Source organism: Camelus bactrianus, chromosome 2, assembly GCF_048773025.1.
Source record: "Camelus bactrianus isolate YW-2024 breed Bactrian camel chromosome 2, ASM4877302v1, whole genome shotgun sequence".
NCBI classification, from domain to species: Eukaryota; Metazoa; Chordata; class Mammalia; order Artiodactyla; family Camelidae; genus Camelus; species Camelus bactrianus.
The window spans coordinates 81867264-81892865 of record NC_133540.1 but is presented as its reverse complement, the minus strand read 5'-3'; the positions used below and the strand labels follow the sequence as shown (position 1 = coordinate 81892865).

The 25602-nt window shown below is 34.5% G+C and overlaps 1 long non-coding RNA gene across 1 annotated transcript; it reads left to right on the top strand.

Moving 5' to 3' along the window:
* Positions 1-1175: 1175 nt before the first annotated feature.
* On the top strand, positions 1176-14238 carry LOC105078889 (uncharacterized). Its single transcript, XR_012510610.1, has 3 exons — positions 1176-1410; positions 10672-10710; positions 14061-14238. It is a non-coding gene; the product is annotated as an uncharacterized LOC105078889 (long non-coding RNA).
* The last annotated feature ends 11364 nt before the right edge of the window (positions 14239-25602 follow it).

Below are 25602 nucleotides of genomic sequence, written 5' to 3'. Positions count from 1 at the left end.
TGTACTATTTAATTTTCTTGATTGATTTTTAAATAATCCATGCTCTTAACCAGAACCCCCAGAGAACTTTATTTAACCCATTTAACCTGATAGAAGCCCTGTGTGATATGTATATATTAGTTTCTCATTTTGCAGAGGAGGAAATGGAAGCAAACGCAGGTTAAATGACTTGCCAAGGTCACACAGTTAATATGTAATAAAGCTGTAGTTGAACCCAAGCAGTCATATCTAGATTACTGCATCAGCTGGTCTAATCTTCAGCTTTTACTCCTTCTATTACGCATTCTCTACACAGCAACCAAAGTGAATTGGAAGAGGACATCATCCCCCTACTTAGCATCCTCTGGCAGTTTCCCACAAATGCCATGCTCCTTATATACAGCATTTGACCCAGCGCTGCTTCTCTCTGACTTCATCTCATAGCCTTGTCCTCATTCAACATTTGAAATCCACACAGACCTGGTATTATTCCTCCAATAAACATGCCAGAATTGTTCCCACCACAGGGCTGTCAAACCACAAATTGCACCAGAGTTGAACAAACAAGGAAGACATTGTTTAAGGCTTTTGCAACAGGGTAGAAAAGCCAGAATTAAATCCTAACTTCCTTGAAGCAGAGCACCATAGGGTTTTTAAAGGCTGGGGTGAAAGGGAGATCTTAGGCCATCTCAGTTTGCTAACTGGCTTTGCCCAAAGAAAAGTAAACTTTCCATATCTCTTCATTACAGAAGAACTAGCCCACTCTTGCAAATTGTCCCTCCACTAAAAAAATAATAAATAATAAACGATTCTCTCATCTTACCTTTTACATCTCATTTTGTTATTTGCTCTTGGTTCTTCCTACAAAGTCCATAGTGCAGTTATAATACATAGATACATTTATATTAATAATTTTTGCACAGCATTCTGAGATTTTTCACAATACCTCCACATGCATTATCTTATATGGTGTTTACAATAACTCAGTCAATAATATCATCTCCATTATAGAAATGAAAAGCCATCTCTATAATATACAGAGTACGATACTCCATGCTGTAGTCAAGGAGCTGGCAAATAGTGAATCTAGAATACAAATTCAGTTCCCATTAAGTCTAGATCACACTCTCTTTACTGTTCACCATGTCCATTTTCACTCCCTTGGGAGGAACTGGAATATCTGCCAGGAGCTCTGGTTAACAAACGAGAGAATGACTCCACTAAGAATGATAAAGGAGTAATTTCTTTGTCTGTTTCTGTTCTGCAGCCGAGCCAAAGGAAAAGTGATAATACATGCTGTGCTGAAGTTTAAATCCTGTTATATAAATGGTGCGGCAAAATTTTGGGATAGTGTTGAAACCATTTTACATCAGAAGTTAAAGGGCAAAACTGGGTCTTTGTGTATAGAATCTTCTTCATTTAAATTTTCAGGTAAGGCTTTTTATGTATGATATGGAATGATTTTCATCTTTTAATTTGAATATGGTGTTTTGTTGTGCAAGTGAAGACAATACTTTTCTCTTTGAATATCATTTCATATACAATAATACTGCTTTTAACCACTGTTGAAATAATCAAGGTCTATGTTAATCAATTTTTTGTTGTAATATCATCCTTATAGTCTTAGAACTAAATCTTACTTGATGATAGAGTTTGTTCTTGTTTTTTTTTTTTTTTAATAATCAAGGTCCCAAATAACACTTCTTTGCAAAACAAGGCAGTCTTAAGCTCAGACTCTTCTGGCTTGTTCTGTGGGTTCTTGATTTTTCCCCAAGTTCTTTCAAATGTCTCAAGAATCTAGGCTTCTAAATTCCAGAATTGAGTCTGAATCTCTTTAACATCAGACCTACTTCTTGATAGGCCTTTCATGGACTTCATCTCTCTCTTCCTATGTACAATCTATTTCTTATTCTTGGTCACCTAATAATACTGTAAAAGTTGGCTTCTGAAAGGTAGGGACAAACATCCTTGGTTCCCAGGATAATGAGTGTCTGCCTGGTCTTGATAAAAGCATAGCCAATACTGGGCACAGCTAAGCAGTTCTACCTGGCTATCAGTTCTCTGTTACAACAAATTTGACCAAGGGCAGAAAAGTATTCCTATCCTATAGGAAGGACTGAAAGGACTGTGAAAAAAAAAAAAATCTAGGCCAAGTGTTCAATTGTCTGGAGCATCAAAAGAATCAAAAAACTCATCATTCCTCAGGAATAGCAAATTGTTAACTAAACATATTGAGTTAACCATTTAATCACCATGATCTCATGTCTTAAAAATTGTTCACATTTAAATCCTATGAGAATAATGGAAACACATTGATTTATAGACAGTTCAGCTTAAAACATTTATAAATATTTCAGCCTTGCCAGGGTGTGTTGGCATGTTTTTGTTGAGAACAATTAAAATTGTTCACAGATAATTCCTATTTCCTTACAAATTGATTATTACCCATGATCCTTCGGAGGAAAATCTTATAGAAAGAGGAGCACTATGTTGTTTAAAATGATTTCAAAATGCTGATTAATTTCCTTGGTATAGGACATTAGAGGATCTTAGCTTAAATGTCTGGTTTTAATTTAAACAGTGTTAAACATTAAAAAACATTAAACATTAAACAGTGTTAAACATTAAAAAAAACACTAAATACTTTTGAGATACAGTCTGCTCACATATTCTGGTTCTCAAATATGCATAGAAAGCAATGTCTAAAACAGACTTTAGCATTAAAAACTGACATAGTATTTTGTAACTACACCATGTATGGAATTTTTTTTAATTGAAGTCAATCACTAAAAACAATTAGAAGGCAGGGTATATTCACACAATTAAGCTGAAGAAAGCACTAAATTTTTCTGTATTTTTTAATATATATATATATATTTTTAGTCAGATTTAAGTTTTTTAAACTCTATGGAATGTAAATATATTTTGCTATTACTGTATGTGTAAGTGAGTGCTCAAACACTTTGCAAGGAAATTAAGATGTTTTAGAATGTTACACTATGCATCAAATGAAATGTGCCCTTATGTCACTTTAAGAAAAAGTGTTTTGTAGTCATAAATTATCACAAATTCACAAATTAAAGTTTAAGTTTAAAAAAAAATCTAAAAGCAAAACATGAACATGCTTCTTCTGGATAAAAAGCCCTCATGTTGTTGAAATGTGACTCTCCTCGGGTTACATCAGTCACTTTGTCTTAGAACCTTCCTTCTCATGTGGCTTATCCTACATGTGATGACCTCAAAAGAACACAGAAATAAAGCAGCTGTTCAATTTATGGAGAATTTGCCACCAAAGATATATTTTTGGAAACTTACCTGCTAAAAACGTGAAGTCACATAGTAAAGAAATGGCATTATATTCCTAGTATTCCTCCAAACGTTAAGAACATTATGTAGGATCCTAGGAAAATAGACTTTCTGGGGGTCTTTTCCAGATTTATGATTTTTCTCAATAGTTTTATTTATTACAATGCCATCCTACAAGTTTATGAAAAGCAATGACAATTATTAAGTGTAATACACCTAAGTACAGATGGTTCTTTGTTAGGACCTTAATTTCTACCCGTTGCCTAGAAACTCCCTGTCTCTCCTTCTTCACCCCTCATCAGAAGCTAAGATGCCTTGTGACACTGGCAGGGGTTCACAGGTGCAGGAACAAACCCAGAAGCCAACGAGGCCAGGCCTCCAAAAGTACAGTGAAGTGCATTAAGACAAAAGCTCACATTCATGACAGCTCTTACTTAAAGAGATTATGAATCTTCATTGGTCACCACTTAAATAGATCTCTGGCTTAGGGATTTATGAAAGCTATTTAGATAGCCAAGGTTGCTGTCACAGCGTCTTTTGAATAGCCTGACCTTCTTATTCTGTCAGGTTAGTTCAGTTGCTTAGCACCTACTCCTAAGTATGTCAGGGTTGTATATTTCATTTTCATAGAAGCTGCTAATGAAGAGGAAAAAGACATCACTGGCCAGAGTTATTAGTTACAGTGAATGGCAGAATACAGCACCAGTGTTCCTATACTATGCCTAGAAAGAGGGGATATAGAATAATGGCTAAGGTCACAGGTCCTGCTTATGAGATTTGAATCCCATGTCCTTTACATATTAGCTATGTGACTTTGGAGAAATTACTTGACATTTCTATTTCTCAGCTTAACCACCTTATAATGGAGATGATGATAAAAATACAAAACAGTTCTATGGTTGTTGTGCATATTTCAATTACTTAATGCACAGGACTGATACAGAGCATTATTAATTGTTGGGTTTTTATCAGAAGAAAAAAAATACTCAAAATCTATATCCTATGGATTGCAGGTTTGCAAGTCAACTATTTGCTATTATTTGTTTTCATAGTCCTGCCCATACCCTCCCCCTAAATTTCAGGCTGCACCATGGGTGAGGGGGAATGAACTGTGAGAACGGCCTTTCAAAGCACTAGTGCAGTAGGGCCAGCTCCACATCCCCATCCCCATCCCCATCCCCATCCCCTCACCAAAAACAAATCACTTGATCTCACAGAGCCTTAGTTTCTTCGACTTTAAAAAAGGGGTTATAGTTCATATATTCATAGTGTTTTCTTCTGGGAAAAAATGAACACATGCATAAATAAAGCTCTTAGCACAGTGCCTGGCATAGGGCAAACACTCAATAGATAGTAACCAAGACAGATTTTCTTCTCTATATACACTTTGCAAAAGAATATTTTTTCAGCCATCATGATTATTCTGATAATTCTATGCTTTGTTCACCGTACAACCAACTGAACCTTAGGGAACATTTCTGTGTGCTTTTCATGTTTGGATTCAGAACAGGGAAATAGCTCATTTTGAAGAGTTTTTTTTTATAAGCTTCAAGGATGAAATAAATCAATGCCAGTTGAACAAAGAGATAAAAATTATTACTTTTGTAGAAATACAAGTTAATCAACCAAAGCATCCATTAACATTTCAGCATGTAATAATTACACCTATTTCAGGAAAGTTGTTTTATATAATTCTTAGTTATAATGCTAAATCATTACCAGGAAAATTTTTAAATCATCTATTACTGGCTTTATTTATTTATTGAGTAAATATGAACAACAATGCTATGGCCAGAAAATTTTAATAAAATTTTAGCTTATTAGTTATTATTGTATATTCTAATATTAAGTTCATTTTCTTTTTCTGTGCACATATCAAATGATACTGGAGTGAGTATCTAAAAAGGGTTGTTTGATGATTTTTAAAAAGTTTGCCATGGATCATCACAACTAATAAAGCAAAACCTCACAGGTTTCCACTTAGAATTTGTGTTCTCTATAACTGCCATGCATGTTAAGTTACTTACCCCAAATCAGTAGCAAAATTAGCAATAGTAAATGGTTTACTAGTTTCTGGTCTACATCAAATGAATGAAAATGCATTATTCATTGGACAGTGGACATTTGGAAGGCTTTAGAGTTGGAAAAGACCTTCAAGATCTCTGGTCTGGTTGCCTCGCAGGTAAAGAAGATTCAGTGAAGTAAAGTGATTTGTCCTAACCCATAAAATAAATAATGGGCATACCCAAGACTTGAACCCATGTCTTTTGATTCTAAGTGTACTGTGCATTCTCTACATTATTTTATGAATCACTTTAGAATTGAGAGCTGCACTAAAAATCTGCTTAAGCTGCAGATTAAAGTTCCTAGTGAAAAAAAAAATCTGCTTTCTTTTTCCAAACTTATAGTCAATTATTTCAAATCTGAATCTTTTAAACTCTGTCCTCAGTTTTAACATTAATGAAGAAAGGATTTAAATCCATATCTAATTTAAAGAATCATTGAGAGGAGTTAAAATCAAATATTATGAAATATCAATTTTAATAAACAATTATGAAGTATTTGTACAAACACTTTGCTAGGCACTATGGGTAATTCAAAGAGAAAAAGTCTGGACAGCCTCACGTAAATCAATGAAGTTAGAACACTCCCTCACAGCATACTCAAATTTTTCTTTTCTATTACTGATGAGTTGCATATAACTCTTTCTTTCCTGCATAAAATTGCTGAAAGTACAATATACTAAATGCCAATTTTAATGTTTTCTTCCCCTTTAATTTATTTCTGTTTCAATGATAAAATATGCTTTAAAAAGCTTTTATTAAAGCTCATAATGTGAGAAAAAATCAATAAGGGATTAGATAAGGCATTAAACATATTAATAGCTCTTTTTTTAAGAAGAAAAAAATATCTTTCCCAAGTCTGTCAACTCAGGCTACAAAGAAAATTAAAGATTTCAGGAATTTCTCCCAAAACAGTTTTTCTATTCTTTGTATCCTTTACATCCTTTGTCTCCTAAGTAGAATTTCCAGAGAAATACACAGGAGTCCTAGGGTGTACTGAGTAAGAAAAAAATAGTTGTGGTTTGTCTTTAATGACAGCTTACATGTTCAACCTCAAAACCATGTAATTGTCATGGATTTACTCATAAGTAATGCATAAAATAAGTCTATAAATTGTCATGGTTGTAACTGGATCTATTTACCACTTCCTGAATATTTTTATTTTTCTGTATTTTTTCAAAAATATATAGTTCCTAGAAGAATTTTTTACTGTAAAAAAGATACATTTAAAACAAGCAACTTGAAATAAGTTCTAGAGAAAAAAATTAATTTGTTCAGAATGAACACATGAATATTACCAGGTGTTGGTTACTTTGCATCAAAAACTACTGTATGCAAATTGGCAAGGGACTCTGACGCTAAGGAATTACTTGAGAAGAGGGAGATACGAATGAAAGCTTCTTGGAGAAGCTGCCTCTTAAGATGAGTCATAAAGACAGCAATGGCCGTGAACTAAAAGAAATCCACAAAGAAATTCTCTTCTGGTTGCAACATCAGAGCTGTACCATAAAAAGGCAGACTTCACAAGGTGTCTAGGTACCTGAGAGAGTCAAACTAGAAGCTTTCCAAACTGAAAGTGCTAATCCTAAATAGTAACTTCCTGTTCAACATGTGTCCTCAAAAGGGCCCCTTAGAAACACAAGGATGGCATTTCAAAGGCATTACGACACGTTATCACTTACTTACATTATCCACTGCTCACTACATCAACGTAACTGTCTAAAGATACTCCTCTGTACATGTCCTCTATTCATTATAGTAATATTTTATACTGCTTCCAAAGATTAAAATCAACAATGGCTAAGTCATTGGAGAAGCATATATAATATCCAAATAAAAATAGATATTTCTGATTTTACATACATCCTAAAAGAAGCATAGTTCTACCTTTAAAACTACACCCTGCATATATGCCTGCTTATTAATTAATTGTTTAATTAATTTGTAAATATTTAACTATTTAAATCTTAATAAAATATTTTTAAAATTTATCTTCAGAGTGAAAATGGCAAACATATTGAAGATCTGTACTGTGAAAAACTAATCTACATCACTCTGAGGAATGACAAATGATATGTAATACTTAATCACAGAGATAATTTTCAGCCTACCAGAAATATAAAGAAAAGGATTTATTAAGGTTAAATATGCAACCAAGTGACTAATCAAAACCTCAATGAGTGAAGGATTCAGATTTTGTTCAGGTCCATTCTCTGTTTCTTTTCCTTTTAATGTAGATCAGTCATATTAATGTTCCATGGTACCTTTTTTTGATGAAAATAGTATAAATGAACTTACATGGTGAAAGATGATCATTTCTGTGTCGTAAAACAATTTTATAGTGGTTATGTTGCTCAGTAAATCCATGTGTGTTTAGTTTTAAGGTTTACAGAAATCTACCACATAAACATTTTAAAATATCCCATTAAACACATTTCACAAGAGAATTCAGCTGATCTCTTCTAAGTGTGTAGTGCTAGAATCCTAGGAAAACTATCTGAAAAATAGGATTAATTAACTAATTTATCAGTTGGATTTAGGTAAAGTAATAAATTCACGTAAGTGGAGTTATAACCCATGGTCTATGTAAAATTTAAGTTATAAATGTACCTACTGCTACTGTAAAATTCTTCCTTATACTTTACAATCATACAGCTTAGTTTTCATTATTACTATGTTTCAGGCTTCTTTTTTTAAGAAATGAAATGTTCACTGGACAGTAGACTTTTAGGGAGCCCTCATTCTTACCAGTACTCCCAAACTTAAATTTCTTAATTCCTAACCTCAGAAAGACACCAAATAGGAAACAATGGTCATGGATTTGCAATACTACAGATTATAAAGTACATATGGAGAGCATCTATGCATCTTTTCTAATCTGATATTCAGTAGTGAGTGAATTAAGCTTATTTTGCTCCAGTAAAATTAATTTCTTGACTCTTTCCCAAAAGATGTTTGTCATCAACTATTCCTATTCCTCCCTACTCTTTTCTAGGTGACTTTCCTTGGTGCATCCAATTTTTTATGCATACATCTGCCATAGCACTTATCACTTAATATTGAGTTATCTACTTAATTGTACATCTCTTCCACCACACTTCAGGTTCATCAAGGGCAGGGTCCATGTCTTTTCTTCTTTGATTCCCAGCCCAAAGGAGAAAAACCAATGCTAACACTTGCTGAGCTATTTTTTAAAACTGCTTTATCATATTATTCTTTGATGGGAATCTCCTTCTTGGCAGGGGCAGTGCCTTTTTTGTGTGTCTATGTGTCACTTCCTTTATGTGGTACATTGTAAACGGAGTACCTCAGGTTACATTGTTGACTCCCTGATTCAGAGGTAAATCCATAGGCGTTCCAGCCTTTGAGTGTGAGCCAAGAGATTTAAAAGGAAAGAAACAGCCACAGCAGTGACTCAGTAGAAAAAAAGTATCAGCTTGTCATTTCTCCATTCATTGTACCTGTCTTCCACCTATCCATAGATAGTTATTATATTAAGCTCTGAAATAATACAACTATTAAAAGTTTTAACTTACTTTACAGTCAGAAACATTTCTTTTAGCAAGTCATGCATCAATAAAGAGAATCTCAAAGAAGAAAGTTTTGTGAACAAAGTAGCGTTTCTAAATAATTAGTTCTTAAGATATAGGAATTAACATTTTTCCAATTGAGTTACAGGAGTTGAATTATTTCCCAAAATCTTAATATGGTTTTATATAATTTACCCACCACACGAAGCTCAAAATCAAACTCCACTGGTATTAGGTCAAATAAAAATTACCCTCTGCAAGGCAGCCATAAAAGGATTAGATGGACATACACCATCTGTTTAAGTAGGTGTGCCTCATATTTACTCATAGTCCATCTGACTGCTGAATTGCTCCTGCTTTTTTGTTCAGACAGGTTGACTTCCCAGTAAAGAATTATTTTGTCTCCCTGATTTGTTGTGCAACTTAATATAAGAATGTTTAATTGAAAATGACATATATAACTGGATACTCCCTCCTGGACTTACAGAAATCCAAGAGCATGATAAAAACAAACCTACATTGGCATTTATAGTATTTAATTTGTAGAGCAAGTGGTGATTTCTTTTTGAAGAGAAACTTAAGTAGAAATTGTTAGTGGATTTACAGTTCTCTGCATCTGAAACTTGGAACATAATTGTAATCACTTATTCACTCTCTCCTCACACACTTTGCACATGCATTAAACAGGTTTACAATTCTGCAGGGATGTGGAGCCCATAGCAAAATTATCTGGAGTAAATCTCTATAATTTTCTCTAGATGTCTAGGAATGAGTAGACAATGTTAAAGTCTGCCTTGTTACTAAAAATTTTTTTTTTTATCTAAAATGAATGGGAAATGGAATGTCATGTTTAATTGAATGTTCTGAATAATTGAAACTTACTACACAAAATGTACTGATTTTTAAATGATCAAAATACAGCAAAATGCACACAACACCAAAAAAAATGCACTAAGTATAATAGTGTACATACTCTTTCCAAATTACTAATTATTTGTTTTGGTATATCACTGTTTCAGTGTCTTAGCCTGTTTCCTCAAAAAGCAGAGCCAGAGCCAGAGACTTGCATGCAGTAGTTGATTTGAGAAAGAGTTAAGGACAGAAAGTAAAACAGGGAGAGGAAGTTGGCCGTCACTAGCTGCAACTCTAGCTCCTTCCCACAGGACCTTATGAATTATAGTTTGGAACCGTATTCCCCTGTGACTAAACAGGGAAGCGTCGGTCTATCGCCTCCTATCCTGCATTGGCTCCAATAGAGTTAACTCCCACATTTCCTATTGTCCATCTCAGAATGTCCAGTGGGTTCCTTCTGGCAGAAAGTGAGAAGTCTTAGGTGATGACATGAGAAGGGCATTTGTCAAGTTTCTCCTGAGTACAGCAGATCCAAATCTGAGTGCCATTGGTCACCACACTGTGGCTGGAATAAGAGGGACTAAGAGTACTTATAGTGGCACATAAAAGATGTCAAACACATTTGGTATCTGGTGATTTGGGTTTAAGATATTGTGAAAGATCCCCATTTTTCGAATATTTCAGTACTTTCTAGGACCCAAGACCTCTTTTTCAAATAACCTGTAATGGGGAACTTGAGAGTCTTTTTAGAAACAGAATAATGAATACTAAGATTATATTACCCTCTATACTAATCTCTGAACATAGAAATTACATAGTCAAGATTGATAAAATAATTATGCCTACAGAACAATGTGTTTCCCAAAACAAAATAATTAATATTAAAACTATATGTATTCATAAATGTAAATATTTCCATTTTCTTCTCCTTTGACTCTTAGACATTGCAATGCCGACAGCAGAAAATCTTCTCCATACCTGTAAGTTCATGACAGTTATTTTCTGGTAAAACTTATTTCCTTGGATGGCAAAAAAAAAACTTCACTTGAGAGTCAATGTGTGTATCTATAAAGTTGTAATAGAAACTTGTATTAAGGTGACTGTAAACGGTCTTAAATTGGTTGATCTCATGGATTTAAAATGAGGAACATATTATCACAGGCCATACTAGCAGAGGGGCTCCAAGGACAAGCAGTGATAATTAAGAACTTAAAATCTAATACTAGCTACACATCAGTTTTGAGCCCCAGATCTGCCACTTACTAACTGGGAGAATTTACACAGGTTATTTAACTTCTCAAACCTTCAGTTCCAAGTTGTGATGATAAAAGAAGGTACAAGTAAAATACTTAAAAGAGTATAGGGCTCATAAGAAGCCCTCGAAGGTTGTCAGCTGTTTGCATTTTCTACTCTGCTTATGAAAACTTTAGGTCTAGGAACTCACTGTGGAATTCTGATCCTAGAAGCCAAGTTTTATGTGCTGAGAAATCAGTTGTCTTACATGCAAGCAGCTCCCTGCTGGCCAAGGCATTCTGCTTCTCTTTTCGCACTAGCCGCTCTGGGAAATGTGATCCCCAAGGTTGCTACAACCTAGAGCACACTGTCAGGAGAAGCACTCGTATCTGGGGACTGAGGTTGATTGGAGCAACTGGATTAGAGGACTCGCCCTCCTGAGCCGGGTGACACTGACCCTGATGGCTTTTACCATCCTTCAGTCTCATCATAATTATTTCTGAGCAAACTGGGCAAAACTGAAACACAAATCTGTTTTAGATTGTCTTTCTCTGTGATATATTTTGACTGAACAAACCTCAAGCAACTTACTAAGAGATTTTAAAGTCAGTTATTCTGACTTTAATCAATCAAAAACTTTAGTAATGATACACTCAAAATCCACAACTAAGGATTTGTCAGGTTGGTAGAAGAGAGGTAGTCAACACAGGAATAAAAGCAGTGGTAAGAAAGAGATCGGCCAATTTGTCCATCCCCCAGCTTAAACACTAAACAACCATCCAGACCAGTATCTTGAATTTGACTTGGTTTAGCTGAGATTTTAATTGTACTTTAAATAAAAAGGGAGAAGGGATAGGTAACCAAGAAAAAACAAACAGGGTTGAAGAGAGAATAGAGTTTGGCATGTGATATAAAGTGTATTTAAGTGCAGTAATAGGTGATGGAATAGATGTTAGAAGGGTAGGGACGGTGAAGAGCTTGGTAAATTGTCTGATGATTCTGAAAGTATCACCCAACATGTCCTCATTACGTACCTCAAGTCCTTGAAATTTACCTGATGACCTCTTTTGGAGTAACAAAAGCTATAAGGTGCCAGGTAAGATTTCAGCAGAGGTAATAACAAGGTAGCACTGCAGAGGTACTGAGAGCTTAACAGACACAACAGTCATGAGTAAATGAAAACTCAGAATGAAAATTGGTTGAATAGATACAAATTAGATTAAAATCCTGTGTAAGAGCAAAAACAGGGAAATAGAGTCACCCAGGGGAGGTTCTCCTAGACCAAAGAGAAGCATCTTTGTTTTCATCTTCCTCTGAAGGAAGTTGAGCCAAAGCCAACTTCCTTTAGGAGTTGTCCAAACTGAAGGGAGGATTGGGAGGAACCCTTATACCTTTAGGTTCTGCATTGTTTGCTTTATCCTCTGTAGCTTCCATGATAAGGGAGTGGAATGAAAGAGGGAAAGAAAACGGAGTCACAGTCAGTGAGTCAATGTCAGGACTCTTTCATTCAAAAATAGCAACCACAAAGGCTTTGCTTCAACTAAATGATGTTTATGAAGAGGATGCCTTAGCAACCTGAAGTTTAGGTTTCATCAAAGAGAACAATCCAGAATCGGAAGCAATATACAAACCTAAGGACTTCAGGGGGTTAGTGGAGGCCTTTTTAAAAGTCTACACATCCCTCCCCTGTGCTTCTAATCTTTTCCACCCTCAGGAAAGAGTATCTCAAGATACATCTTGTCGCATATAATTAACATCTCTGAAACGATTGACTAATCTTTACAATTAAGTTAAATGTTCTCATTCTTGGTACAAATACCTTTCTCTAACTCAGAGTTTCTCAACCTTAACTACTGACATTTTGGGCCACATAATTCGTTGTTTCAGGGACAGTCCCGTGCATTGCAGGATTTTTAGCAGTATTCCTGGCCTCCACCCATTAGATACCAGTAGCCCAACACTGCCTCTCCCAGTTATAACAACCAAAAATGTCTCCAGATACTGCCAAATTTCTCCTGGGGATAGGAGATGGTATCCAAAGTTGTCACTGATTGAGAACCATTACTTTAATCTACAGCCACTGAATTGATTTTTGCAAGTTTTACTCACTCTCTAAATTCTTAAGAACAAACTTCTTACAGAAGAGAGTTTTGCAGTCAAATATCATTTTGACTTTAAGATATCTCATGGATTACACTATAGACTTCATTTCTACAAACAGTTGAGAAATTGTATGAGCTCCTTTTATGTGATGGGTTCTCTCCAGTAGGTTCTAGAGATACATTTAAAAAAAAAAAAAAAGGTGTGATTCTTGCCCTCTAAAAGTATTTATTAATGAGGCTTGTAATCTTTAGCAAAAGGTATCATAAACTGCTAAATGATAAGCTCTTTAATTGGAGTAAGATGAGATAGTCAAGAGAATCAGAGAGAGGGTCAAACAGATAGAGTAATAGTGAAGTTATACTGTTACTGCAGATTTGCTTCAAAGACTTAAAGAATCTAGCAGTTTCTCTGGATCTAAATTGACACTAAAGCACAGTCCTGATTCAGAGAAGCATCCAGCTTTGGGGGAGGGTTGGCTATCTTCATGTGTGTTACTCCTTTTATCCAGGTATTGTGTATTGTAACTTGAATGCAAACACGTTTCTGTCTACTCTGTCTCTCATCAATATCTTATTCACATGTACATTCACTCACACTTTCTTATGAGTGTTTCATAACAATCATTGCTTTAAACAAGTGTTCACGAAATTAAAAAGCACGTATTTCCCCATGCAATTTAATAATTTGTTATACAATTATTATCTTTAATATTCAAACACTTAGTTCCACCTACCTCTTTCAATAGGTCATAGTGAGGCCATACACACACACAAAGGTGTGTATGTGAGTGATGAGGATGGGGGAGAAAGATGTCAATCAATTTTGAATGAATTCTCAGGAAATCTCATGTCATCAGTTACTCCTAACTTCTCCAAGACTATGAGTTTTTCCTCAGTTAATAGTGACATGTATTATAAGAAGGTTGTTTACTATAGCAATGCATGCATAAGCAATATCAATCTCATTATATGCTAATGAATTCCATTTTGAGCAGGTTGTGGACGTCGCACAATAACTTCTTCTGGGAACAAGATAGCAGGGGGCATGGATGCTGAGGAAGGGGAATGGCCCTGGCAAGCCAGCCTTCAACAGAACAATGTCCACCGATGTGGAGCCACTCTGATTAGTAACAGCTGGCTTGTCACTGCTGCTCACTGTTTCATAAAGTAAGCTCTGGACCACATAAAGACCTCAAATTCAATTACCTAAAAATCTGATACATATCTTTCAAGAATATGGCCACACAGCTACACTTCCAACTGCTCAATATTGAGAGGTATAGCTCGAAATTACTCAATAAAGTATCATTAAAAAAAAAAACAGATATATTCAGGCTAGAGCCAGGTTGTCAACAGTGTCACCACTGACATTTTGGATCAAATGATTCTTTGTTGTGGGGATTATTATTATTATCCAATTATTTGTTAGATCAAGTAATTCTATCCTGTGTATTGTAGTATATTTAGAAGCATCCCTGGCCTTTATCCAGCAGATGTCACTAGCATCCCCTCAAGACTGATAACCAAAAATATCTCCAGACATTAGCAAATGTCTCCTGGAGGACAAAACAGCCCTCAGCTGAGAATCACTAAGCTAAATCTACTTAATTCAGCTTTATAAGGAAACTGTAAATCCCAACCTGAACATGGGTCTTCTGTTTCTTTCTCATCATTATTACATTTGGCCTTATTTCTTTAATCATTAAGTATTTCAGTTCATCTTGCCTTCTCCCATATATGTTATAGCTCCATTTGAAACGATTTTTTCTTTAAAGGATATATTATTACACCAAAGTTTGCTTTTTTTGTACCCAAATGGTTTTTACCCTTCTGTTTGATTGTTCATTTCACTCATTTCTCTTGGTTTTATGTATCACAGTGGTTTTACATGAAGACAAAAATCCCTCTCACCCTTGAGAATTTGAAAATGCTCCTGCAGCACTTATTTTTCAGTGCCTAATGTACATGCCTTGATTAACAAGTAATAGTAAAAGTCAGAAATGTCTTTCTATTTATAGTTTTTAATGATTATAAAAGAGGATTTAGACTGTTCCCTTTATTTCCATAATTTTACTCTGTCCCAAGTCCTTGCCCACTTTTTATTTAACCTAATTATTTTGTGTTGTTATATTTATCTTTCTAAACCCTTTTCTTTTCTGTACAAAAAGGAATAAAATGTGGTCTCCATGGGTTATCTTTTAAAATAGAGTTTTCAGAGTCTATTCATGTATTCCTCATTTTTATTTTTTCTTACATATAGCCATACTGTTGTATGCTTATATTCACTATGGGAATTCAAAACATATCTATTTCTTTAAAAAAAGTATAAGATACTAATTCCTACAACTCCAACATACAAGCCTTTTAATAAATAAACCTATTTTCTTTAGGGCCAGGGATCCCAAAGAATGGAATGTTAGTTTTGGGCTTCTTCTAAGTCATCCACACACCCAGCAAAGTGTCAAGGATATTATAATTCATGAAAACTACCACTACCCAACACACGATAATGACATTGCTCTTGTGCATCTGTCTTCACCAGTATTATATACAAGCAACATCCGAAGAGCATGTCTTCCAGAAACTACTTATTCATTCCCACCCAATTCAGATGTGGTCGTCACTGGATGGGGAACATTACAATCTGATGGTTAGTTCCTAAACTTCCTCTGTTATATAGTTTGAGTTTTAGGAGTTAAAAAAAAAAGAATCACAGCTAAGTTTGAGAAATACTCTTTCTGGGTCATTTTAAAAGAAATAATGTGCGGTGGATTGAAAAGCATCTTCAACAGCATTCATACAGAAACTATAATTTCATTGAGCTATTTACCTTAATTTCCCTTAATGATGGCAATTTTTACATAAATGCATTATTTGAATAAGTAATTCCTTTTCCTCCATTTCATTCATTCATTTACTCATTCAATAAACATTTATTTTGATTACCACCTTTGTTCCATGTACTGTCCTAGGTCATTTAAATATATTAATGAATAAAATAGGCAAATTTTCCTCCCCTTATAAAGCTGACATTCTTAGCAAAGAAAGACAGACAATATTCATGAAATATAATAACTAAGAGGATTACACCACATATTTTATGCAGATCAATACCATAAGAAAAATAAGGACTGCAGGGAATTGGACATTTTGGATGGGGTGAAATAAGTAGCCCTCTGTGACAGAGCAATGCTTGAGCAAAGACCACTTAAACATATACATCCCCATGACCCTAATAATGTAAGATTTAGTGGCTATTTAGGTTCATCAGTACATTTGAAAGCAGAAAAAAACACCTAAAATTAGTTCCACAATTCAGAACAGTAACAAACAGCAGAAAATCTAAAAATGATCATAAAATGTATATTTCTGGAATATGAATTTTTCTTTTTTTCCTAAGGCATACATGTAATAAATATAAACTTCCAAAACAATTCAAAAGAAAAAAAAATCCCACCTTATCTGGATGAACATACTAACTATTTCTAAATAAGGTCATTTTTAACAATAGCTAGATGTGTTCGTAACACCTTTATTACTCAGAAAGGAGACAAAAGCAAGCTTAATTAAAACATATTTTTTATATTGGTTTGGAAATTGTACATAGTATCGGATACTAATAACCTAGCTAGAGAGATTACTATTGGCATTAGAAAAATTACATAATTTTCTTCTTTTAGGAGCGAGTCCTAATATACTCCAGAAAGGATTAGTGAAGATTATAGATAATAAGACCTGCAACAGTAAAGCAGTATATGGTGGTGCAGTCACACCTGGAATGTTGTGTGCTGGGTTCCTGGAGGGGAGTGTGGATGCCTGCCAGGTAAATCTGCCTATTCCATTTTCAGACGGAGCTTTTTATGTGGTTTTTAATTTCCAATTAACCTGTTCAGTTGTTTCACTGACAATTTTTAAAGGCTTAATTATGTTTTATAGCCAGAGTAGCTGGTTACAATTATATTGCTATCTGATAGGTCTCATTATAGTATGAAAGGGCTAAACCACCCTTACTGTTACAAGAAGCTGTGAGTGAGGGTGAGGATAAGACTCAATTTGGAATAAGCAATAAAGAGATGAAATAAAATATTGGTGAATTTAATTTGACTCACCCTCTTTCACAGGAAAACTCTCAACTGAGTCTAACACCAAACCTAATGATCATGGAGCTTTCTTAATTTAGACTGATTCCAATATCCCAAGTATTTTATTTATTTGAAAACACTTATATAGCATCTTCATGTGCCAGGCACTGTTTTAAGCTCTTTATGAATAATAATTTATTCAAGTTATGATAACCTTGTGATGTATGTTTATACTATTATAAACCCTATTTCTCATGTGAAGAGACTGAGACAAAGAGATCAAGTGGTTTGTCTAAGCTAACACAGACGTTAAGTGGCAGAACTGAGATTTAAATTCAGGAAACTAGACTCCACAGCCTGTATTCTCAAGGCTACACTGAGTTGCCTCTCCATATGCTAATATGCTTCAAATACCTCTGATCCCATTCATAAGCAATAGTCCTAGAACTAACAAAAATACTACTGTGCTTATCTAGGCACACAGAATTAGTGATAAATCCAGGAGGAGGCTTATTTTATTCATTCAATTTAATTTATTCGTTATTCTTACACTCTGGGAGCTAGAAGATGTGCAAACAAGTACTTACAATACATAATCATCATCTCTCATTACAGATTCCCATCTTCCCAACTGTCCCACTAAACCTATTCTTCAAAGTCATGACAAATTTCAATTTTTGTCCCTCTCAGTTTTCTCTGTCATCCACAATCCTATGACTCTCTTGTAATCTTGTGCAGCCTAGAACCCATGCTTTATTATTTCAGCCACTACTGACAGCACCCTCAGTGATTTCACCATCTTCTGCTTTCCCTACACCCATTCTAATCTCCAAACACAGGGCAACTATCTACTTTATTTGCTTTTATATGCAATTTCCTGAGCACAACTAGAAGCAATCTTGCAACCTTATAAATATAAAGCTTTATGTCACATAGTTACAGCTGGGTCCTTAACACACTATAGAATTCTTTAATGCATCTTTTTATGGTGCCATATCAAACTTTTAGTATATTCATTGAATATAACCCACCATGCCCTTATATACCCTAACAAATGACATTTCCTCCCACTAACAAGAAAAAAAATGAAAGCAACTGCTCCTTTAATTTCTTTTCATCCTGAGAGATTTGTATTTTGCTTATCCTTAACCATATTAGCTCAGGATGAACAAGTTTCTTCAACAATTCAAAGCTAATCTTTTGCCTATTCCTTATCCACTGTTTTCATCTACACAGGTATTTGAACTTTTCATTAATTTTGAACTTTATTCCATATTTTCCAAACTTCCACTATAATGGACTCTTCTACATAGTCTGCAAACATTATTAGTTCTCTCCCTTGAAAATATCCTGTTCTGTGTTTCTTTTTCCCTTCTTGGTCAAATCTTTAAGGATAGTTTACCACCATTGTTCCACATTCTCAAACTTATTCACTCTCTGACCCACTACTTGCAGACTTTTGCCTTACTAGTCCACTGAAAGTACTCTAGCTAGGATTACTAATGATTTTCTAATTGTCAAATTCAATAGATGCAGAGTAGTAAATGGACTGGAAACAAGTGAGCTAGAGACAGAGGGATCTACTAAAATATTTTGCCTGAGAAAGGATATAAGGGCTTCAACTAAGTAAGAATAAAGAGAATAAGACAGCTGAGTTAACAAGACTATGGGACTGATCAAATGTGAGGAAGAAGAAAAGGAGGAATACACGCTAGCTCCATAGTTTTCCCTGAGCAACTGGAGAGAAGGTGTACAGGAGAAAGAGTAGATTTAAAGAGAATAAAAGTTCGATTTGAAGTGTGCTAAATTTTAGGTGCCTGTGGAATATCCAGGTACATATGTCCAAAATGGCATTGTAAATGAAAACCTTGAGCTCAGGATAAAGTTCTCGCTAGAGATATATACCTGAAAGTCATTGTCACCTGGGTGGTAGTTAAATTCATGAGCATGGATACAACAGCTTAGATAAAGTGTGTACAATAAGAAGGCACTACATAACAGAACTCAGGTACACACACTTTTAAGGGGCCAACATTACAAGATACAAAAGATGAGAAAACAAAAAGCATAAGAAATTGGTCTCATAGGAGTCCACGGATCAGAAAAAAAGAGGGTAGTTAATAGTGACACATGCCATCAAGAAGTCTATTAAATTCAACAATTATTTATTGATAATGTTTGGAATGGTACATTGGTGGAAAAACCATTTAGAAGGAAGCTGAGTAAAAGATTTTTAGTTTGATGAGATCTCGTTTAATTTTGCTTTTGTTGCCCTTGCCTGAGGAGATGTATCCAAAAAATATTCCTAAGACCAATGTCAAAGAGGTTACTGTCTATGTTTTCTTCTAGGATTTTTATGGTTTCAGATTAAGTCTTTAACCCATTTTGAGTTTACTTTTATATATGGTGTAAGAAAATGGTTATTTTATTCTTTTGCATGTGGCTGTCCAGCTTTCCCAATACCATTTATTTGAAGTGACTGTCTTTCCCCCGTTGTATACTATCCTTGCCATATGAAAAGGTGCTCAACATTGCTAATCATCAGAGAAATGCAAATCAAAACCGCAATGAAATATTACCTCACACCTGTCAGAATGGCTATTATCAAAAAGACAAGAAGCAAATTTTGGCAAGAATGTGGAGAAAAAGGAACCCTTGTGCACTGTTGGTGGGACTGTAAATTGGTGAAGCCACTACATTCCACTACTGGAAAACATTTAAAAATAGAACTACCATATGATCTAGCAATTCCACTCCTAGGGATTTATCTGAAGGAAACAAAAAAAACCCACTAATTTGAAAAGATAAATTACCCCTATGTTCATTACAGCATTATTTATAACAGTCAAGATGTGGAAGAAACCTAAATGTCCATCAATAGGTGAATGGATTAAAAAGATATGTATAAATATGTATACAATGGAATACTACTCAGCTATAAAAAAGAATGAAATGAAATCATCTGCAGCAACATGGATGGACCTGGATGGTATTATACTAACTGAAATATGTCAGACAGAAAAACAAATACCATATGATTTCATTCATATGTGGAACTAAAAAACAAAACAAAACAGAAACAGACTCACAGGTACAGAAAACAATATGATGGTAACCGAGGTGGGGGAGGGCAGGGGACAGATGAAATAGATGAAGGGGATTAAGAGGTACACACTTCCAGCTATAAAATAAATAAGGAAGACATAATATACCCATAGGGAATATAGTCAATAACATTGTAATAACTTTGGTGACAGATGGTAACTGGACTTAGTGTGGTGATCATTTCATAATGTATAAAAATATCAAATTACTGTGTTATACACCTGAAACTAACATAATATTATGTTAATTATAACTCAAAAAAAAAGTAAGTTGAGAATGGAATGAGAAATTAGAAACATCAATATAAATTACTACTTCAAGTTGCAGAGCTATGAAAAGAAGATAATTAGGGCAATAGAGGAAGTCTTAAAATCCAGAAAAGTTGTCATTTTTCAGGTAGGCAAGACCAAAAAAAAAAAAAAAAGTATGTCTGGAGGGAAGAGACAGTGGAGAAAATGAAGACATATTAGGAAAAAACAAATAAACAAAACAATTATTCATAGAATAAGGTCCTTGATCCAAAGAACAGATGGGAGGATTAACCTTGGAAAGAACCAAATACAGCCATTTGTCTGAAAAGGAGAGTAGAAACAGATGTGAACTGGTGGAGGTGAGCTGAAGGAAAGAGATGATGGGAAGTAATTGTTTAATGGGTATAGAATTTTAGTTTTGCAAGATGAAATAATTTCTGGAAGTGAATAGTGGTGATGATCACACAATATGGTCATTGAATTATATACTTAAAATGGTAATTTTTATGTTATGTGTATTTTAGACAATTAAAAATAATGATTTTTTAAATTATGAAATGAGAAAAATTTGGATTGGCTGCTCTTAAAAATGAGAAAGGAATATGGCTAAGGACACACAACTGTTGGGGAGAGGTGTTGGTTTGAGGATGTAAATTTATAACATGGTTTTCAGTGTATAGTTGGCCCAGATTATAGTGAAGAAGAAGGTAAGGAGCTAAGAATCTTGCTGAAAGAGTAGTGGATAAATTATGCAATATAGTCACATAAAGAAAGATGGGAAATAGGAAGTAAGAGAAAAGAGAGGAGTCAAAAAGTTGGCATTCTTAATGAGGTTGAAGCCACATGTAGAGTGAAAAGAAGTAGAGTAAAAATACTGCAGTCATAATGCTAATAATAGTGTTTCAGAGGTGGAGCTATTCCAGGTGATGACAAGGAGTGACATGGAAATGTTTAATAAATATGTAAATAATCAAAATCAAAGAAACCAAAAGACTATGGTTTCATCAAATGGGTGTTGAAATTATCCAGGATGATGGAAAAGATTTGAGCACAGGAAAATCCAGATGCCATGGTGTTCCATCATTCTGGAAAAATGGCCTAAACATCAGTAAATGAAAACCATATGGAGTGTAGAGGGTAGTTTAGTCAAATTATACAATTCTGAAAACTGGAGGGATGTTTCCACAAGATTTAAAGAGCAGTAGTCCAGTGCTGGTGGTGGATATATATAAACTTTTTTCCTCAATATATGCCTGAAAATAGGAGAGTTTGGGGAGGTGATCAGAGAGTTCCTCAGCATACTGTTATGGCATTAGCAACAATATCATAAATATCTCTTTTGGGTAATTATTCAGTTTAAGTTTTTCATACTTTTTTAAAATTTTTGTACTGTTATATCCAAGATATAAACTTTTATGTTTGATTTAAATAAATGATTATAGAATTCAAAAATATTCTTGACTAGAATCATTTTAATATTGAAATTTTAACATTGAAATGTTGAATTCTTAAAATTTTAAAATTGAAAATCAAAATGGAAATATTTTTAAAATAATTAAAATAACATCTTAATATTGAAATATAAAAATTTTTTAGTGTTGAAAATTTTTAATATTGAAATACATTTTTTCCCTTCTTCTGTATCTCCTTGTCTTTACTGTAGAAGAGAAAAATAAGCAGTGTTCACCTTTAAATTACAGTAATTGCATATACTTTTTCTCTTTCTAGGGTGACTCTGGTGGACCTCTGGTTGGTGCAGATTATAAAGGCACTTGGTTCCTTGCTGGTATTGTAAGCTGGGGAGATGAATGTGCTCTTCCAAACAAGCCTGGTGTCTACACTCGAGTGACATACTATCGAGACTGGATCATGTCCAAAACTGGTCTCTAGTGCAGAAGTGCTTTATAGATGAAAATTCAAATTTTATACCCTTGTTGTAAATATAGCTGTAATTCCTAAACCATATTTAATTAGAATCACCTCTCTTTATGCACATTTAATTTGCAAATTTAAACATATATAATTTTAGAACTGTGAAAATTTTTTTGTATATTAGACTTTGACAAGGGTTTAATGACAGTAATGGGCCACAACACATCATTTCCCCTTTTATCCTTTTCCAGACTGATGGGAATTATGAGTAAATATGGATTATGGGTTACCAAGGAAGTCTTCTCTAATTCTTTGCAGATCCAGGTCCCTTGGAAAATCATAGACTAGATGTTAGCAATAAACTCCCCTCCGAGTGTATAAATAATCCCCTGCTGAATCACAAGGACTCCACAAGATCCACATATCTGTAGGTTGTAGCCTAGGAAGTTGCAATAATACTGCCTATAAAATTTTTTCAGGAAACTGTACCTGTTTTCTTTCTAGTCTTTGTACCAATGCTATCCCTTCTCTTTTTATGTCTTCCTCACCTTAAGTGACGCAAAACAGGCTGATAATCCCATGGAGTGCTTTGATAGATCCCGATGCTTGTTGATTTGTCCCTATTTCTCTTTCATATAAAAATGAGGCCATTCACTGTCATCACCGGTAAGGTGAAGACAACAATGGTCCTGACCTCTAGGGCTGTTGTAAGGATAAATGTACTCATACGTGTAACATGCTTAGAAAAGTGCCTGATACAGTAAGTACCCAGTAAATGTTAAATATTATTAATAGTGTCATTATTGCCAAAATCAATGAGCAGAACTAGATTCATAGTTCTTTGAACTTCTTAAATACATCAAATGTCACTCACCTTCTGCTTCACTTACCCACTTCCACAGCCATATCCTGTACTTTAGTCTTACTCAGAACAGCTTCACACATCTGGAATCTTAAGTTCAAGTTTTTATCTACATTACTTCCTTATAGCAGAGTGATTCAGTTATACATCCATCTGACTAATACAACATTGTAAATCAACTGAACATCAATGAAAAAATAAATAATATAAAATTTAAAAATTATTGTGAGAAAAAAGAAACAAATAATGAAGCATTTACACGCCAGTGTTTTGTTTTGCTTTTTTTTTCCTTTCCCTAAATGTAGAAGGCAAAAGACAAAATATACTTCGGTATAATCAGATCTTACCATGAACATTTTTTCCTTTCTTCTTCTGGTTGCTGGCCCACATATAATAGCTTTTCAGGTTTATAAGGACTATCCAGTGGTACCTTGTTTTGTCTCAAGCATATGGCCCTGATCAGATTAACTGACATGATGTATATGCAAAACTTTTTGAGTCCTTCAGAATAATTATCTGTTATAATCAGGACTGTGTGATTTTAAGGAACCAATTATAGCTAATACAGTAGGTATAAAATTTGTCACAGAATCAGATGTGAAAAAATGCCTTTGTTTAATATTCCACATAAATATAACTTCACTCCCCTAAAATCTAAATAGCTGAGGGCTCAACAAATATATTTCTTTCAATCTATTGTGAACTTGTAGATTAAAATGCTATTTTCTAATGTTATAAATATTTTAGTTTGTAATATAGTTTAACTTATTTGGGTGTTCTAGTGGGAATTTTGATTTTTCTTTAACGATCTGATTTTGCTTATTGATTCTTACTTACAGTGACCCTTATTATGTGCAAATTTATCTATTTGCTAAAATTTATTTGTAACCCCAAAATCATATTTGCAGAGATTTTATAATTATTCCCAGACATGTGCATTCACAGAGTTTTCACTTTGCCCAGGGAATTTCCCAGCTAAGTGTCAACAAGGCAATGTTCTGCCTTCTAGTTTCAGCAATTATATTACAAGCAAGCATCCATAAAAAGGAGGAGGAACTTTGCTGATCTGTAACTAAGGCTTCTCCAGAGTGTGCCAAAGTGAAATGTATAATATGTGAAGAAGCCATGGAAAAGCTGGAAAAGTTAGGAAACTTATGGATTCGTGAGATGAAGGCTCATTTTTTTTTAATGTTGTAGACAGCATTGTTTGAGGCTGAAAGCCAAAGAAATTTATGGTAACTGGCTTGCACATTTCAAAAGGTGACACAGTGTGAAAATGTCAAATTGCAGGTGAGGCAGTTTCTGTATATCAGGGATCTTAGGAAGAATTTTTTTAATGAAGTATAGTCAATTTACAATATTAAAGAATTTTTTAAATATCTCCTATGTGTTATGGGGTTATGTGGAAAAGCAGGTGTTCAACACCAATGAGTTTTGGCTTGTTTGACAAGAACACTGGCATATAAAACTAAATGATGCAAATGGTGTTATTGGCTTGCAGAAACACAAACCCTGTATTTTCACTAGGAACAACGGTTCTGTATTCACTAATTTAGCACTCATGGCAACTTTACAGAACATAACTTCCACAAATAATGAGAGTTGACTGCATTGTATATTGATGCTATATCTTTGCTTTAAAATCCATGTGCTACATTTTTCTAAAAAACATAGTCCTCTTGATTTCTGCCTCATCTGTTCTTCCCACTAATTTTTCTAAAACAGTCCATTTCAGGACCGGAATAATCCATTAAAAAATATTTCCAAACCCTTCAGAAAGCCACTTACAAAGCCAGAGTCCATGTCCTGCAGTATAATATTGAATCCAAGTCTGAAAGTAGTGAGAAAAGCCAATATTTCTGATCATGTGGTGACAACCAAAGGGGAACCCAAGTAAGCTACTGACCTAAGTGGCTCAAGACCTAGGAGCCAGCACAGAAGGAGCTGAGGAGGCACTGAGGGTACATCCAGTATGCTTATCTAATCTTCTGTAGTACCCAGTAAGCTCCTTTGGGCCTGGATGATGCCATAGGCACATTTTAATCACCTGCCAAGGCCAAGCGAGTTTACATAGCAGGTATTTAGTAACTATTTATTAAATAAATGTGTATAAGACAGAATAAATAAATAAATGAACCAACAAGAATGGGCCATCTAAATCAAAATAGCCACTTTTACTTTCAAATTTATTCCCTTGTTTGGCTATAACAGAAGCAAGCTAGTTGACATAAGACAAGTCAAGCTGGTGATTTAATAAATTCCAATCTAAGCCATACTAGTATTAGTAAACAACATCATCAAGCAGTCACCATGAAAGTTAAAGCAACAACGCAGAGAAAGTTTCTAAGTGGCCCTAGTGTAAAAC